This window comes from Diabrotica virgifera, chromosome 1 (assembly GCF_917563875.1).
Source record: "Diabrotica virgifera virgifera chromosome 1, PGI_DIABVI_V3a".
Lineage (NCBI taxonomy): Eukaryota > Metazoa > Arthropoda > Insecta > Coleoptera > Chrysomelidae > Diabrotica > Diabrotica virgifera.
The window spans coordinates 156,550,931-156,568,904 of record NC_065443.1 but is presented as its reverse complement, the minus strand read 5'-3'; the positions used below and the strand labels follow the sequence as shown (position 1 = coordinate 156,568,904).

At 30.8% G+C, this 17,974-nt stretch overlaps 1 protein-coding gene across 3 annotated transcripts in view; it reads left to right on the top strand.

Moving 5' to 3' along the window:
- The window catches only part of LOC126878779 (monocarboxylate transporter 3), a 407,545-nt gene that overhangs the window by 277,015 nt on the left and 112,556 nt on the right, over positions 1-17,974 (top strand). The gene's annotated exons all lie outside the window — the stretch shown is intronic.

Here is a 17,974-nt window from a genome sequence, read left to right as displayed (position 1 = left end):
TTTTATAAGAAACAAACATTTTTATTTAAATGAAACAGTTATAGAGATGTAATCTAATAGACCATGGCGCATCTGTAAAAATATTAGTACATTTGAACGTTGAGAGGTGACTCAATTTTTTTTGAAAAATTGCTTGAAAATAACTCACATAATAATATTTGAGTTATCCTCCCTCTCAAAAAGGTCCGGAACATTGTTTAAATAATAAAATGTCAAAAAATGAAGGAAAAATTCGATTTTTTTCTTCGTTTTTTGATTATAACTTTAAAACTATTCATTTCCGAGAAAAGTTGTACTGACATAAAAGTTGCATAATTAAATTTCATACAATATAGAATTTTTTAAAAATTTAAAAAATAGTCACCCTTGTTACAAAATAGCAATAATTGCGAAAAAACCATACAAAAACAAGTATTCGCATTTTACGTTTTTCAACCATTGATGCTACACTTAGGACCTTCATATTTCACCCAGAAAAACTATATGATACAGTAAAACAATACTGAAAATTTCGTTAAGATGGGTTTAATAGATTTCCAGCTTTCGCAAAAAAAATCATGTTTTCAAAATGTTACAGGACTGAAAATAAAGCAGATAGCAAGTTGAATTTTTTTTTCGTATACGCTCCGAGCTTAGCTGGTATCGCCACCTACCTACAGGATTACTAGTATAACTTTTACCGGAAATTTTCTGGATAAAAAAAGTGTTGCCTATACTCTGTGAGTTTCGCTAGTATGGCTGCTATCGCCATCTAACGGTTGACTAGTGTTCCTATTTCGGCCGGAATTTTAAAGAGGACAGTAGAAAAGCAAATAATAGTTGTTTCAGGGCCGGTTGTTCGAACGCTAATCAATAATGATCACTATCAAATATTTAATTACTGTCACAACTGTCAATGTCAACTTTGGTTGGGTTGCTGAAAACCTAATTGATTATAATTATGAGATCAGTTAATCAATTAACATAACAATTATTAACATAATTGATTAACTAATTTCATAATTGTAATCAATAATTATGTTTTCGGCAACCCAATCAAAGTTGACATTGACAGTTGTGACAGTAATTAAATATTTGATAATGATCATTTTTGATTAGCGTTCGAACAACCGGCCCTCAAACTTATTATTTAATTCTTATCGTGTAATATTTACAACGTAAAGAAGTAATTGGATCGTAATCGATAATTAATAGCAGTAAGTACAGAATTTATTATTCATTATGATTATTTTTAAAATTTTGCTTATGGTTTTGACGTTTATGTTGACAACTAATATTAGAAAAAATTTATTCTGCAAAAAAGTATAATAATTTAATATAATTATAGTATAGTACTTCTTAAATATTAACTTATGAGTGACAGTTAACGGCATCCTACGTTTGCTGTGATTGGTCGTTATCTTCACGCATGCAAATTTTGTTTCAGGATTGGATTGTAAAATTGAAACCTTCAAAATTCGAGAGTGTGCTAACTGATCCGTTAGCTCAAATTTTTCTACCGTTTTAAAATTAAAATTGTGTACTTTTTTCTAATTGCATCAATCCATTTTTGTCGTTGAATCACCTTATGCTTAGCGACAGGAAAGTTGTAGAATACACAGTTACTATTGTAACCAGTATTTCGACACTCTTTAATACAACAACTTTCGTCAGACATTTAAAAGCTATAATATGCAACTCTTGCAGAACGTCAAAATCCAAATTTCCAGTAAAGGTTTACAAACTTGTCACTACTGGCGCTCGCGAATTTTTAATTATCCCCTCTACCTACGAGCTCACAGCGTATAGAAGTGTACTGTAACTTTCATTTGCAATTTGCAAAATTAAAATCGATTAACTACCACGGCGTCAGGAATTTTTTTAAATAAACATTAATTATTGGTGCTACGCGCAGGACAGCGGATAGTTTGCCCTGATTGGGCATTCCAATGACCTTTGATAATGATTGATACATTTAAATTTTTATTACATTTCGATATAAATAAATAAATTTGTTTATTGCAAAATTAAAACACATACTCTGTCTTTTGAAATAACACTTTTTTAGCAAAAACTTTCTTTGTTCATATATTTTATCTATCTATCTATAAGCGAGGTTCCTACAGCCTCTGCCGCTTCTCGCATTTCGACCGCCATCGTTTTCTGTCCATCCATTCGTCTTCTTTGATGGCTCTATCTCATGATGTGCCGTACATTTTCTTCCCAGGCAACTGAAGGTCTTCCCCTTCTTCTTATTTGGTGTGGTATGTAATTCAAAGCTTTCTTTGGCCATCTGTCTTCATTCATTCGTTTCACGTGACCATACCACACTAGTTGTCTAGTTTCAATTCTATCTACACTGGAATATACAGTATGTGTCCTCCTTCTAATATCTTCATTCCTGATGTGATCTTTTTTAGATATACCACACGCTCTCCTTAGATAATCCATTTCTACTACTTCTATTCTTTTTCTATCTTTTTTTGTCATCTGCCAAACTTCTGCCCCATAAGTCATAATAGGCTCTACCAAGGTACGATAGATTGTCAATTTCGTTTTTTGTCTTATATCTTTAGACCACAGTAGAGATCTTAGAATGTTTACCGCTTTTTGCCCTGCTGCGTTCTCTTTTCGATGTATCTTTTGGTAGTGCCTTCTTTAGATATTATAGATCCGAGATATTTATATTCATTACATCTTTTTGTGGTTCTAATTTCTAACTCTGGATCTTCTTCATCATCCCCTACTTTAAGATACTCTGTCTTTGACATATTCATATTGACATATCATCATATATTTTAACTTAGAAAATAAAAGTTTATTATTTCCAAACATATGCAATTGTTTAAACAATATTTCACAAACAATAATAAAATTAGTTTGATTTATGTGAAATTAAAATATTAAAATACAACAAAATATAGAGTAAGAAAATAATATATTAGATATAGATTGGAAGAAATTTTGGAACATCTTAATTTTTTTAGATACGCCCTGTATATTTTTACATATTTTGAAATAATGCAAAATTACCTTTCGCATGACATAAAACTCGTTGCTGTAGCTCAAAAACTCGAAAAGTTACAGTAAATAGAAATTTTGCTATAATCTTGTTGTCCTCTCTAACGCGACAGTAGCAGAGCATTATTATAAGGCAGTCAATGAGGGTATTTGGCTCCGAATTCCATCCTACTACATCGATGTACTTGATATTTTCACAGTAAGTAGGGAATAGCTCAAGAAACAAAATCTACCCTATATACTATGGCGCTTTTTATCTTGGGGCGGAAAATTTGTTGGTCAAAATAGGCACAGAAGTGGCTAGAGAACCTATTTCTAAGCAAAAACTGGTCTATACTTTTTTTTTGAGAACTCAATACTTTTTGAGTTATGCGTAGTTGAAAATTGACCATTTTCATTGAAAAATGACACCTTCTCTCGGACGGTTTTTTGGGAATACCTTAAAAACTATGCATCGAACTAAAAACACTATATAAAACATTTTTTTATATTATAAATAACAAAGAGATTCGTTCCTTCGTAAATAGATATGGTAGGTGAAAAGAGTTTGTTTTTTGGTGCATGCTCAAATTGGTGTATTCAACTTGAAATAACAGAGGAACGGTAGGTTTTAGGTGTATATTGCTACCAACGCCTTTTGTAGTATTTGAAAAGGCCTTTAAAACAGGCACCGTTAAATGTCGGTTACATTCAAACTAAGCGAGATATGGTGCAAAAAATATATGACTAATGTACTTTAAGGAAAAATGAGAAGTACATACATTTAACCCCTCATCCACCAGAATTTAAATGCATTGTTTTTCTTCTGCAATACCTTTTAATACAGTGTTATTTCTACTTTCAAAAAGTTGAACGGGTTTAAAATGAATGGTTTTTGTAAAAAGTGTGATCAAATTATAGATTGCATTTTTAAATTTTCTTAAAAATCTTCCTTTTTCTCCATGTAATTCGAAAATAAAAATGTTCTCCCGAGAAGTGGTGGGAACCGCCCCCATGATAAAAGCGCCATAGTATATAGGATAGACTTTGAATTAGGAGATTGGGCTACTCCCAAAATTTAATTAAAATCCATGCAGTAGGATAGAATTCGGAGGTAATATCTTGTTCTTAATCTCGCGCATTGACTGGCGTAATAGAAATATAATGAAATGCAAATTTTGTAAACTATTAATTTCTCAGAAAAATGAACTAATTTGAAATGAAAGTATGACTATAATGGTAGGGGAGCAAAGTATGCTAAATGTGCAGTCACTCGAGCGCTTTGGGGACCTATTGGGTTGTGAAGAGTAGGTCCTAAAACCAAAAAAAGTTAAGTAAAGTTTTCCATTTTAGTGGGGACTTGTCCATTTTAAAATTAAATTTTCCACTTCCAACAATCGTTTTTTTAGATTATAACGCCATCTATCCATAATTCGAAAAAATGTTTCGAATAAAAGTTACTTATTTTTATGTAAGGATTCCAAATTTGCAATAAAAAATTGGGGCTCCATTTAAGATTTTAAAGTAACCCCCACCCCACCTCCGTGGGGGTTCGTGTTTGGTGCTTCGATAGATTTTTCAAAAATATTGAATAAGTGTATTTTTAGTTTTTCTATCTGATGTTCATTTCGCAAAATATCGCGGGATTTGTATTTAAAATATTAAAATTTACCCCCCATCCCTCTCCATGAGAAGTCGTGTTTGGTATCATTCGATAGATTTTTGAAAAATATTGAGTACGTATTTTTTAGTTTTTCGATCTGTCATTCATTTCGCGAAATATTCGCTTTTTTCTTGTGAAACTTTGGGACTCAGCCATTTCCTTACGACCCACTCAAATCGTCAGATTTTTGAAATATACACTGTTTTGCATGTACTTAGCTTACTGTAATGTATCCAGCTCTCTGACTATCAAGCCCGTGTTTGCGCGCGCAACGAAGAATTACTTACACGCATGCGCGAACTACTATTCATATTAGCATGGCGTCCTCATGCATTATTGTTTACATGTAATTAGTTATATTTACGTAATATGTACCTACGCTTAAATAAACGGGTAGTAATTCCAAATTACTGTTGTATTAATTAGATATTATGTCAACCCAGACTCGTACTATAAACTTACCTTACCTTAATCTGACGATTTCGAGTTTTTCTAAGGATATATTTTTTTTCGGCCCTCCCTTAACGAACTCCCCTGCATTAAGAGTCAATATATGGTAGAGGTACATTTTCAGGGTACAAGGTTTCTCCCCATGTAATAATCTGACGCGCTTGAGTAACTGCAAAAATCCCCGCTTGGGCTCCCCTACCATAATATTCTATTGATTTATGCAATTATCTATACATCTATAGTGTGTCCACGAAATATGACATCGAACATTTTCTCAAATGCAGGAATTAATGATGCGTAGAACCATAAAATATTTTCAAGTATACAAGGTGTTTCTAAAATATCAAAATAACGAGTAACTTTGTTATTTTTATAGAATGCCAGTATCTAGTACGATTATAGATCGGTACGATAAGTTCTCGGGCGGCCCTTCCGTCCAGCGTTTTTATATAAAAATATAATTGATTACACATGGATAAAAACATCTGACTGATGCAAATGTGTATTAATAGAATACTTAAATAATGAAGTAATATTACATATAGATTTGATTATAATAAGTATTATCATAAACAATATGATAACTTATCTCAACTAATTACACTGTTTTATAATTTAAATAATATAAATAATTAATATTTCTCATTGATTTGAAATTGAGTTTTAAGAATATCAGCAGTAAATAATTAGATATAGATACAATAATAATTGTATCATGAACGACAATTAGAGTCTATCTGATCAAACAACTAAAGCTGAGGACAAAAATAATTACAATAGATTACAAGAAATAAAGTAGAAAACTGATACGTTCTTAAAAACACAAAAGTAAATTGGGTTCTTAAACAGAAAACGTGTTTTTAAACAGCTTGCTATGCAATAAGATCTGTTTCGAAGGAAATCAATTTATCATCTTCCAAAATAACATATTTTTCTTTGTTCGAGTCCCATCTTCGATATGGTCTTCCTTTTTAGAGTTCTAGTACAGTTGCCCAATCCAATGTTATTTTTAAATTACAAAAAAGAGCAATAATGTATCTGTTTGGCCTCAGAAGAACAACACATTGCCGAAGCTACTTCAAAGATCACGAAATTTCAACACTTCTTTATAAATTCTAGAAATTGGTTGCTTAACCATGACTACTTCACCAGAAATTAAACTTTTGATGTCTATTTACCGATCCCGTCCACTGAGTTAGTAAAGAAGTATATACATATATTATATTCTGCAAAAAAACTATACAACCATCCCCCTCTATCGTGGTAAATGGACTAGTTTCCATGCCAAATTTATCCCCCTTTATAACGTAAATCATCTGCAACATCTTGCCCCAAGTTCCGCAATATCTATATGAAAGACCATATTATTCAGTAGAAGAGTTGAATAACTAAGAAATTACGGTACCCTAAAGCATGTGATACACACGCAAACTTTAAGTACGCGGGTTTAAAGATCGCGGACCTACTCGGCTCGCCGTCGGTGATACACGGCAGACTTACTCATAACTCATTGCGATGTCGTCGAGAAAAGATGCTTTGTGCTATTTAGGAATTTTATCGTATTATATACTTCGTATCGTATCCTATCGTATTATATATTTTTAATACTAATAAAAAAAGACGAAATCGAAAAGTGTGGTAACAAACAAAATATCATAGATAAGAGGGTAATATTTTCATCAGGAGGATAAAACAGCCTATAAATAATTAGGTTTGCTCAAAACTTATAAAATGTAACTTGTCTCCTTTCAACAATAAACGATTGAATTATTTCTAGACAATTTGCTTAATTAGTGAAAATATAAGTGTAACTTTAAACGCAATAACATGATGGCTCGAGGCTCGTGGCTCGAGGCAGTGATACACGTACGGGTTACGAGTAAGATTTCAAACTTGTTGGATCGACGGCTTACTTACTCGGCGGACTTAAAGTACGCGTACTTGCTGTGATACACGCGCGAAAAAGGTCGTCGAGCCATAAGTTCGCGTACTTACTCGCGTGTGTATCACACGGTTTACATATGTACAAGTAGCTAATGTATTTCTATCTATAATCTATATTTGGGAGTCATATGCAGCAGCTTAAACTTATTAGCGATTGTATTATGCAATTTGAAATTTATTTAAATTTTGCAATATATTGTTTTTGTTTTATACAGGGTGTAACAAAAATACAGGTCATAAATTAAATCACATATTTTGGGACCAAAAATAGTTCTATTGAACCTAACTTACCTTAGTAGGTACCTTACCTAAATGGTAACTACTAAAGTAACTTACCTAATATGCACGATATATCGAAAACTATTAGAGATTTTTTGATGAAAATGGACATGTGGCATTCTTATGGCAGGAGCATCTTAAAAAGAAATTTTAGTGAAATTTATGCTCTCCATAAAAATTTTATGTGGGTTTTGTTCCCTTAAATCCCCCCAAAGTTTTATGTACGTTCCAATTAAATTATTATTGTGGTACCAATAGTTAAACACAATGTTTTTAAAACTTTTTTTCCTCTTAGTATTTTTTAGATAAACCAGTTTTAATCGAGATGCGGCTTCTTTTTTAATATATTTACACAAAAATTTCATGGGGGTTTTGTACCTTTAAACCCCCCAAATGTTTGTGTACGTTCCAATTAACCTATTATTGCGGTACCATTAGTTAAACATAGTGTTTTTAAAACTTTTTTGCCTCTTAGTATTTTTCCGATAAGGCACATTTTACCGAGATGTGGCTTCTTTTTTAATATGGTTCTAAATATACCTCGAAACTAATTTATTTATACATTTTCATATTATTACCAGGTCTCTAATAATCGTAGTTAACAGTACTAGTACAAAAATATGTGGTGGATTTGACAAATATTCAAAATATCTCGATAAAAACTTGTTTTTCCAAAAAGTACTAAGAGGCAAAAAAGTTTTAAAAAAATTGTGTTTAACTAATGGTGCCACAATGATAATTTAATTGGAACGTACACAAAAGTTTGGGGGGGTTTAAGGGAACAAAATCCCCATAAAATTTTCATGGGGTGCACAAATTTCACTATAATTCTTTTTAAAGATGTTTCATTCGTTTTCAGTAAGAAACCTCAAATAGTTTTCGATATATTGGAAAAAATCGATTTTTATTTTGTAACTTCAAAGGGCTGTAACTTTTTTTATGTGCACATTTGTACTAAGGTAAGTTAGGTTCAATCAAACTATTTTTGATCCCAGAATATGTCATTTAATTTATGACCTGTATTTTTGTTACACCCTGTATAATTAGGTAATACCTTTTATTTTGTAATATTGACGATTTATGTAATTTCTGTAAATTGTATTTGTTATTGTTTTTTCTCTGACTCTTTGTAAGCGTTGTTGATAAAATTGTAAAATTTTCAGTGACAATAAAGCTAAAACTAATCATACATTCATCAGCTTACAACTATTGAAATATCTGCATGTGGTTCTGAACCTATATTTTATGATGCCATTTTGGTTATTTGCTATCTTTAATTTAATGATTTGTTAATATCACAATTTCAGTTGAAAATACGTTTATTCTGAAGTTTCGATTTTTATTTCGAAAGCCATTCTCAAAATACGATTTCGGAGGACAAATCGAAAGGTCAAAGTAAAAATATTTCCAACTAAAATTGTGGTTAATTCCCATTAAAGATACCTACTAAATAACATAAAAGACCCATATACATATGACAAATCTGTCTTATCCAAAAACTAAAAAATTATAAAAAATATTAATATATTTGGTATACACGAAAAGGTACCACGAGAAAGGAAGACGTATTCCTCAAGAGGTTTGGTTTTACTTTCTTTTTTAAATTATATATAATAGTCTTAATACCATTGTTAATGCTGTTTTGTATTTACTCATTACAATCCTTTGTTGGTTTTTGTTAACTGCTTCTAATATACTTAACAATAATATATGCCTTGGTATTTGATATCTTAATCCATTGATAAATATATTGTTTTTGTTTAGTCTAACAGTTCTGGGCTTCTAAGAATGGTACACCACAGAATGACTTCGGTTCAATAAAATGAGTATTAGCTCCTTATTTAGCAAAAGTGTCAATAATCTTATTACCAGCAATTCCTTATTTGCCAATAGTATCAGCAACCTCATTACCAACAATTCCTTTATGCTCTGGCATCCACAGCAAATTCATTGTTGTGCAATGTCAGTTCTCTGAGAGACTATTTTCAGTTCCAAGCTGTTACCGATTCATAAGTTGTACACTTCAAGAGTGTTCACTGGAACTTTACCCTCTCAGACAATGACTATGTACTTTGACTAAAGTAAGGCATTTTTTCAGACACTATTGAACAAAAAATCCATCACTAGCCGCTCTGGTTGAAATATTGGAGTATTTTCAAGGACTATTGACAATCTGGTGTTGGGACCAGTAACTTCTATTCCTACCCCCCTTGTGTTTTTGAACAATCAGTATAAAACATCTGATTTCGTTGTGTATTAACTCACAGATCACAGTGCTTATAAATTCTTATTAGTGCTAGCTAACAAACACGGAAACATTAAGAAAGATGGAAAAATAAATACTCAACACTATGAAGGAAAGAAAAATTAGTTACTTCTGTTACATAAGTACTAAATGAAAAATATAAGTTGATGCGATTGGTTGTACAAGGGAAAAAGGAAGGAATTGGGGGACCGGGAAAACGACGCACATTCTGGTTGAAAATTTTAAAGCAGTGGAGTGGAAAACAACATTAAAACTCTTCAGAACTGCTGCAGACAGATTAAAATGGGCCATGATGATAGTCAATGTTCTTTAAGGATGAGGCACATGAAGAAGAAGATAACAAGGAAACTCTAAGACCTCTCTTGGCTTTTAATTATTCAGAAATAATTGTTATCCTCATCATCGTCATTAACAGCTATTCTATTCATCATCTGATGTAAGCCTCAATTAGGTGTGTCCATTCATTCTGTTCGTTGTTTTTTGCATCTATTTGTGGCCAATCATTCGCTTGATGTCATCAGTCCATCTGGTTTGAGGTCTGCCTCTACTTATCTTTCTTATTTGAATGACTTACTTACGAATGGATTACTTGCTTCAATGTTATAATTCTTGAATAGCGACCAAGAATACGTGAGATAAGTGAAAAATAATTCTACTTTCCCAATGTTTGAATCGGTTGGTTATGTACCTATTTTCGATGTTCTGGTCTGATTTTGTGGTAAGCATACATTTTGCTTTGTTTTTGACAGTCCATATTGTTAGACAAAACTTCCACAACTACAATATGTAGATTAATAAGTCCTTATAGGTCTTAAACTGTTTAGGTTATTGGTTATTAGCATTATATCTGCTTTCGTTAATATTAATGCCATATTCCTAATCAGCCAATGTTTTATTCATAATATATGTTTCTAATACATTTTGAAACGAATTGGTGAAATCACACAACCATGACGAACTCTTCTCTTTATTTCTATATATTAAGTTGTCTTTGATTTTATTTGTACCTACGTATGCTATAGAATAGAATAGAAATATGCTTTATTGTCACTAAAAATTATACAATTTTATGGACAAAGCTTAACATAGAGTAAAAAGAAATAACAATAACAAATAGATACAATTTTCTGAAATTAGATAAATCGTCAATATAAAAAAATATATACAAGTTAAAAAAGTGAAGCAAAACAAAACCAATATATTGCAAAATTAATATAAAGTGCAAATTGAACATACAACATAAATATAATAAAATACAAATATAGGAACTAATAAGCTTAAGCTGCTGTATGTGACACCCAAATATAGAAAAATACACTTTAGTACATTAGTTAGTCATTAAGAAACTATTCTACTGAATAATATGGTCTTTGGTCTAACGTGGGGAAAGATGTTGCAGATTTAAGTTGTAAAGGGAGATGGTTGTATAGTTTTTGCTCTGTTGCCGTAGTAGAGCCTTGAAATAATGTTATCTTCTGAGTCGAGGTTTTTTTCCTGTAAGAGTTTTATAAGATAGCCATGACGAACCCCAATCGGAGGTTTTATTAAATATTACTATAATTTTTATATAAATGAAATTAATGCATGTTTTTACAATTTTTTATTTAGTATATTATGGTAGGGGAGCCCAAACGGGGATTTTTGCAGTTACTCGAGCGCGTCAGATTATCATAAATCACCAAACCTGGTACCCTGCAGATGTACCTCTACCATATATTGGCTCTTAACACAGGGGAGTTCGTAAAGGGGACCCGAAAAAAAAATCTATCCTTAAAAAATTCGAAATTGTCAGATTAAGATAAGGTAAGTGAAGTACATGCAAAACACTGTATATTTAAAAAATCTGACGATTTGAGCCGGGCGTAAGGAAATGGATGAGTCCCAAAATTTCACAAGAAAAAAGCGAATATTTCGCAAAATGAATGACAGATCGAAAAACTAAAAAATATGTGCTCAATATTTTTTAAAATCTATTGAATGATACCAAACACGACTTCCCACGGAGAGGGGTGGGGGGTAAATTTAATATTGTAAATACGAATCCCGCGATATTTAGCGAAATGAACATCAGATCGAAAAACTGTAAAATACACATTTAATATTTTTGAAAAATCTATCGAATGGCACCAAACACGATCCCCCACGGAGATGGGGTGGTGGGTTACTTTAAGTACTTAAATAGGAGCCCCCATTTTTTATTGCAGATTTGGATTCCTTACGAAAAAATAAGTAACTTTTATTCGAAACATTTTTTCAAATTATGCATAGATGGCGTTATAATCGGAAAAAACGATTGTTGGAAATAGAGTTGCACAAGTTTGACTTGAATGTTTGAATTTGACTTGAGTTTGACTTAATTTCAAGTCAAACTCAAGTCAATCCTTCTGACAAATAATTCAAGTCAAGTCAAACTGGTCAATCGTACAGGTTTGAAAATTCAAACTGTTTGTCAAACTAGTTTGAAAGAGTTTGAAAAATAATTTATTTCGTAGATATACTTTTTTAACAATCCACGAGGAAAATAAAATTCCTGTAGCTGGCTGTATACCATAAATCACAAAAATACAGGATCCTTCGTAAAAGGTATATTTAAAAGACCCTAATAAGGGTTGCATCACAAAACAAAACGTTTTCGGATTAACAAGTAATCCATCATCAGTGTTAAGCCAATAACATGCATGCGTGAGCCACCAAAAAGTTATGGGTAAAAACCCTTTAAAAGGTACAAGATCTTATATTATACTACATATTATGTTTAAAATAGTTAGATGTTGCAAATATTCCTGGATATTACCCAAGGCAACACAGGACTCTAACCCACGTGGATGTGATATGAAAGGGATGAACCTCACATATTGAAAATTGAGTGTCAACTATATCTTTAAAAGGGTTTTTACCCATAACTTTTTGGTGGCTCACGCATGCATGTTATTGGCTTAACACTGATGATGGATTACTTGTTAATCCGAAAACGTTTTGTATTAAATAGTGTGTTGTTACTGCCTTCTGGTTCTAATTAATTAAAAAGACTAAACACGTCTTACTATACATTATATTTTATTCACTGGTATCCAATATCTAAACAATGACATTAATGATTCATAGCGCCTCGCCTTACTACATACTAACTTCTAATAATTATTTGTATATCTATATCCATACTGATTGCTCAGCGTGTTTTTATACCTATCTGAACCATAACAAATATAGTTCAAGTTCACTCGTAATAAACATATGATACAAACTATAAGCTATTGTTTTTATGTATGTTCAATACCCTAAAGGTTAATAACATCATATTTAAATTATGATTTATACAGAGGGTTCATAATATACCACATCTCCGCCGTTTTTAAAAAAGAAAGTCCTAAGAAGAGAAGAAGAATATCTGACGGTATATTCCTCTTTCCCTTTTACAAAATGTTTATGGTTACCTAATACTATTTTCAAAAATTAAATTTCCTAACTATCCTAACTAACTGTAACATGGTACGTTTCAGAGTTTTTTTTTAATCCTAAAAATTGTTTATTATTATCACTAATTCACTTTCTGTTCCGTCTTGCTTTTTAGTCTTTTCTCCATTCACAAAACAGTGTCCACATAAAAACAGTGACTAAACCTATCGGGATTTTTAATATAGTCTTTTAGTGCCTATATGCATCTCCTATAAGCAGGGGAATAATCTAATCTACCTAACTAAGAATCTCGTATCTAACTAAAAGTCCTAAGCTAAGCTAATATTACTCGAATAAGTAAAAAAAATGTATCCTTTACTCTATTAATAATTCCTATTTCAGTCTTCTTTTGATTTATTTATATATGTCTTACTAACTTTAAAATAATGTACCTATAATAAAAATGTAATCTCTCTAAAAATTTCTAATATTTCTCTAAACTTCTAATAACTCTTTTGTAGCTATAATAAAGATTTAATCTCTGTTGCTGAATGTCTAAAAATTTCACTTTTTATGTCCCTTTGCTTACTATCTACTAACACTTATTGTAAGATATTGTCTATCCTTAATTCAAACACTTCCATTTTCCGCGAAAATTTAACCTGAATTCATTATATACATTTAAAAATAAGTTATTTATAATTTACGTTACTTTAAAAAAAAAATTTACAGCTCTAATTCTTAGACATATTTCAATGATTAGCTACTTATTTGCTTAGTATCTTCTTAATTTTGCTTCTTTTCTTGCAATTTTTATGTGTCTTCTTTCATTTTTCCCACATATTTTACTAAAAATTCTCTTTTTTCTTTCTTTTCTTCTTCTTGTCTGGTACTACAACTATATATTTCTTCATTTTTCTCCACATAATAACACTTCTACAGTGTACATAATTCATCTTCATATACATATTTCATATAACAATCATATATCATTTATCTCATGTATCATTTCATATAACATCATAATCATCACTTCATATACTAGCTCCGATACCTTCGTTTTACCTTAATAAAAGAGGTTTCACTCGGATGTCTTAGTTCTCCGCCAATATTAACCCGAATTTTCGCCCTGATCTGTACGCACCATTTAGGTGGTATAGTTAACTCAAAACACGAAATAGGTATTTTATGCGGTTCAAATTCTTCTAAAAATATCACAACCTCAATCCCTTGCTTTGAGGCCGTTGTTTATTCACGAATAATCATGAATAAAATAGGTACCCTTCAAAACACAGAGTGGGTCTCTAATAAGCTTTCAAGCTTCTATAAATCACTTAGTACCTTGCTAATTTGACAAGAGCAGTGGGTTTCTTATTGTCTCTAGTTGCCTCATAATATTTAGCTTATAATATTGTTAGTTCTTCTTCTTATCTATATAGTTCTTCTTCAAATTCCTTATCTCGACTCATCAGGTCGGTTCGTTAAAAATATATCTCTTGCTTATAGCAATGGTTGTTGTATGTCATCCCTAATCATTATTCATTAAAAAAAAATCATTTATATATCATTAGTCACACAAATTATTAATTCAGGTTCATATCATACAAAATTTAACACAAAATCGATAAAAATGTATCTAAAAGATCAATAACAAAAACAACTGCTAATAAAATTCAATAAAAATTCAAAAATAGCATATGCAAAAGTTAGATAAAAATATTCAAAATCAGTTCATATCTCAAAATTCGATAGAAATTTTTGAAAAAAATTCGAGATTCCATAAAATATTCAAAAATAACCGGACTAAAAATCGAAATCGGATAGAGATTTTTCAAATAAATTCAATAAAAATTCAAAATTCAATAAAAATTCAATAAAAATTCAATAATAACATATATAATAAACTTTGATAAAAATATTCAATTCAAAAAATCACTTCATGTTTCAAAATTCATAGATAAAAAAAATCGATACTTCATAAATTATTCAAAAATCAGCAAAGATAAATATTCAATGTTCAATAATAATATAAAAACGAGGGAAGCATTTTTAATAAAGATAGACATTCTTACTTACATTTTATCACTTTGTCTTTGTTCCCTGGGTTCTCTGCATCTTCGTCCTGGTCCATCTTCGCCGTCTCCGTTTCCAATTTGTTACCGCCATCTCTGCTCCTTTCAGAAGACCTCCTCTAATCTGCAGGATCAGCCATGTATTAAATAGTGTGTTGTTACTGCCTTCTGGTTCTAATTAATTAAAAAGACTAAACACGTCTTACTATACATTATATTTTATTCACTGGTATCCAATATCTAAACAATGACATTAATGATTCATAGCGCCTCGCCTTACTACATACTAACTTCTAATAATTATTTGTATATCTATATCCATACTGATTGCTCAGCGTGTTTTTATACCTATCTGAACCATAACAAATATAGTTCAAGTTCACTCGTAATAAACATGTGATACAAACTATAAGCTATTGTTTTTATGTATGTTCAATACCCTAAAGGTTAATAACATCATATTTAAATTATGATTTATACAGAGGGTTCATAATATACCACAGTTTTGTTTTGTGATGTAACCATTATTAGGGTCTTTTAAATATACCTTTTACAAAGGATCCTGTATTTTATTTTTTTTTATTTTTTTATATACTTTTTTGTTGAGATAGACATGTCAGTTGCCAATTAAGATAGGAAAATTTAATAATACATTGAGTGCCATATAACTCATCCTTTAGTTCCAATAATTTTAGTATTTGTTTCCCTCTACTCATTTTTAAAAATCATGTACAATAGAACACTGACACTTTCACAGTAAACTATTTTTTAGCACGCACAACAAAATTAAATAAATAAATACTAAATGAACAGTTTTTGGTTTAAATGGGATCTAGCTATTTTTATAATTTTCTGCTTTTATAACCGATAACAATAAACATCGGCACAGTCTTCAACGACAGAACGAAAGTCATAAAAAAAGGTTTAGGAAAGTTAAAAAGGAAGAAAAAAAGAACCTCAAAAATCTGTTTCCGTAACAATCCCTTTTTAAGGATGATAATTCCTTGAAATTTTATGGTCAAATTTGGATTATCTACATTTTTTCAATACAAACGCCCCAGAATCTCATAACATGTGGTGTGTATTAAAAGTATAAGTCAAGCTACTTAAGTGAAAGCAGAAGGTACTAACAGTAGAAGTTGACCTGTACCTTACAAAGCAGACTTTTGAAATTAAAAGTTGTACTGTTGGAATAAAATCAATATTTGTACATAAAAAACAGGCTATTGATTTATACTCATAGTACAGAAATGATTAATTAACATTCAAAATTCAAAATACAGAAGAATCCCGAAAGGTCCATTTTATGACTTATACTATATTCTTAGTACCTACATAACACGTTAGACATAGTAAAAAGATTTTATAAAGATTATTTGTATTTTTCAACTTAATTACATATATATAAACACAACATTTTCACTTTAAAAAAATTCCATCATTTTTTGACGGAAACTTCAAAATTAATGTGTACATTAATGGGGACAAAACTGTTATTCTGGCCAAACGCTTAGTTTAGCATAAACAGACCAAAGTCGGCGCTTAGTCTACAATTGCGAAACTGTTATGAATGGCAGTTATGGATATATGGCAGTTATGAATGGCAGTTATGAATATAGTATTGTTATGCAAAACTAAAAACCCTTAATAGACAGAATGTCGCTTAGTTTATTTTTGTTTTTCTTAGTAATCGTTAACGTGACAATAACAGGGATTTTTCCAAGATAGTTTTAGCTATGTGTCACCAGAATCCGCTGTTATCTCGATTTTAAAGAAATGGCGCTTGGTCGAGTTATGCATAACGCTGTCCTTTTAAAGAATTAGTTCACTAAAAATGAATAACCATTTTCAATTGTTTTCATTCTGGTGGGATATGTTGTATGCCATTAGAGTGAAAATTTAGTCAATTAGTTCACTGTTTGTGATTTTATAGCGCTGTTCTTCAGTTTTAACTTAATAGAAGTATGTATGCACTTTGCAATTCTCATTGTTTTGAAATCACCTGCCGCAACATCAATAATTTTCTTAATTAATACTGTTTCGACTACAGATTGTTTCTCTTAATTTTTGCAGTGGGAATACCTTCAATATCAGACTCAATTTGTTCTGGTACTTATTCTGAAACGAAAAATATCCACATTCAGATATTATCTCCCAAAGCCACACACTTCAAAACGAACGTAATAAACAAGCCAAACATGGACGTCTAAATATGAACTACAAACTAATTTGCGGAGTAGCAGAATACAGATTCAAACCTATCCAAATAATTCACAACAAAATCCGTACGCTCTCAATTAGAATTGGAAATAAACACGTTGCCAATATGACATTCAAACTTCAAACTGTTTGAAGAAGTTTGATTTCAAGTCAAACCTAAAGATATCGAAATCAAGTCAAGTCAAACTTATTTACAAAAAAAGTTTGATTTTCAAGTCAAGTCAAGTTTGTTGAATAAAATCAAACTAGTTTGACTTGATGCATCTCTAGTTGGAAATGGAAAATTAAATTAAAAAATGTCAAGCCCCCACTAAAATGGAAAAGTTTACTTAACTTTTTTTGGTTTTAGGACCTACTCTTCACAACCCAATAGGTCTCCATAACGTTCGAGTGACTGTACATTTAGCATACTTTGCTCCCCTACTATTATGTATTAGCTTTTTTTCATACACATTATTTTTTGCAATTTTTTTATACAACTGAGTTAATAATAATTTTCTACCGACATGGAAATATTATATCACTGTATCATTAAATGATAAAACAGGGAGAAGATTTTATCTAAGGGATGTTTTATGTATTGTAATTATGTATTATATCATGGTTTATATAATTATACAAACCTATTTATTATTTTTAATTTGTTATAATTGTATCTAAAAATTTATTACTTTATTCTGTTCTCTTTCGGTACGTATTCTAATT